At 40.7% G+C, this 2,332-nt stretch overlaps 1 protein-coding gene across 1 annotated transcript in view; it reads left to right on the forward strand.

Moving 5' to 3' along the window:
* PSD3 (pleckstrin and Sec7 domain containing 3) overlaps positions 1 to 2,332 on the forward strand; it is a 418,120-nt gene that overhangs the window by 42,099 nt on the left and 373,689 nt on the right. The gene's annotated exons all lie outside the window — the stretch shown is intronic.

Here is a 2,332-nt window from a genome sequence, read left to right on the forward strand (position 1 = left end):
CACTTCTATTATAGAGAAAGGGTGAATAGCAATATTAAAATATTTCTTCTAATTAATTTCCTTTCAATATGCATGAATCTGTGCACTGGGACACTAGTTTATTTATAAAATCACAGAGGTGGAAGAAGTGATTCGTAAAGAAATGGGCTGAGGTTAGGGTTAGGGTTAGGGTTCGGGTAGTGATATGCTAGGAGAAGAGAGGTCACCCTGGGGACAAGGTCCTACCCTACAATTGTCCTTTGCTAGGCATCTGGGGCTTTCCACCCTGGTGACCTTCTATACTTGGCCCATCGTCTTTGCCCTGCTCATGTCTGTCTAACTTCCTATACAGTTTGAGTCAGCAGAAGGAGATGAGGTTGAGGTATAGATAAAATGGTAAAGGAAAGATGATAAATTCAGCTTTGGACATGCTGAGTTGAGGTGTCACTGGGAAATTTAGATTCAGATGTCATGCGCTGTTAGAAGGAAAACTCAGAAATGAGCTCAGGTACCTGCATTGATTTTGTAACAAACTGTGAGAAAGGATGAGATTGCCCAGGATAAATAAAAAGCAAAAAATAAGAAAAGTGAGACCTTGCCAGGTGGCTCAGTTGGTTGGAATATCGTCATGCACACCAAAAGGTTGTGGGTTCGATTTCTGGTCAGGGAGCATACCTAGGTTGCAGGTTTGATCCCCAGTTGGGTGCCTATGGGAGGCAACTGGTTGATGTTTCTCTTTCACGTTGATGTCCCTTTCTCTAAAAATTATATACTTGGGTGAGAATTAAGTACAAGAGAAGAGGAAAAAAGGGGGGAGGGGTGGCAGGCAAAGGCCACAACCTTTGCATATGGAAGAAGTTTGCATAGAAAAAAGGATCCACGTGGTCTCATGAAGTCAAGGAAGAAAGAAGGTCAACTGAGGGAGAGGGGATGAAGACTAGCAGGAGGAGAGGCAGTTCCAGCAGTGTCAGATTGCTGGAATTGAGATAATGAGGATGAGGAGCTTAGTGCTTTAAGAGCTCTTGAGTTAAAACTGCCTGGATTTGGATCCAGATTTCAGCATTTACTGTATGTCCTTGGGTAAGATTTTTCATTTCTCTAAGTCTTATTGCTTCATATATTAAATAGGAATAGAATTTATAACCATCACATAAAAGTGTTTTGAGAAATAAGTGAAATACTCTACTTCAGTTATTAGCCCAATGCCTGACACATAGGAACTGCTCGGTACATTTAGATATCATTTCTCTTGGTAAAAGTCTGGAATATAAAGGAAGAAGAAAGATAAGATACAAATTTGGAATATTAACAGAGTCAAGGGAAGACTTCTGTTGAGTGAACAAAATCCTACAAAGAAAGAATAAAAGGATCACAAACTTAGGCACAGGATTTAGTTTTAGGAAAGCAAAGACGGAGTTTGAGATGGGAGCACAAAATGGATTATGAGGAGATACGGATATTTTGATAAAGAGAAACTATGCCAAGGTCACCTTGTTAGATCCACAGCCTCAGCTTGTTGAGAGCTTTTGGGTCCCTCTTTCTTACAATGACTGGTAATACCAACATTCTGAAGTGCTTTAGTTTGGTAAGCACAGGACAGGTCTAGGGATAGATTCCTACAGCATGTCATGAGAAAGCCTCTCAAAGTTGCCATTGACTCAACACAATCTCTCTGGAATCTCAGGACAGGAAGGCATCTGAATGCCATCTGGCCCAGGGTCATCTGAATTTCCTCCACCGCATCTCCAGCAGGCAGCTGCATATAAATTGTATTTATACAGCATCCCATTTGGTCTCTTTCAAGCAGACTTTTCTTTCTCAGGTTAGGTTCTTGAGCACAGAAAGTTCTCCCAAGATTTGCCATAGACCTTGAAATTGCTACTTTCAATAACTCCTTAGGCTTATGGGTCTAAAGCAGTGATGGCGAACCTTTTGAGCTCGGCGTGTCAGCATTTTGAAAAACCCTAACTTAACTCTGGTGCCGTGTCACATATAGAAATTTTTTGATATTTGCAACCATAGTAAAACAAAGACTTATATTTTTGATATTTATTTTATATATTTAAATGCCATTTAACAAAGAAAAATCAACCAAAAAAATGAGTTCGCATGTCACCTCTGACACGCGTGTCATAGGTTCGCCATCACTGGTCTAAAGGATTCTTTTAAACCACAAATGCATAACCTTGGAATAGAGACACTGGTTATGCCTCATCCCTAGAGTACTTTGGTAGTCACATAGGATGACCACAAGTATAGATAAACTAGGGGCCCGGTGCATGAAGATTCATGCACGCACAACAGTAACTTGCTCCAGGCTCACTTTGCTCTAGTGCAGTGGTTCTCAACCTTC

Source organism: Myotis brandtii, unplaced genomic scaffold (assembly GCF_000412655.1).
Source record: "Myotis brandtii unplaced genomic scaffold, ASM41265v1 scaffold103, whole genome shotgun sequence".
In the NCBI taxonomy this organism is placed as follows: Eukaryota; Metazoa; Chordata; class Mammalia; order Chiroptera; family Vespertilionidae; genus Myotis; species Myotis brandtii.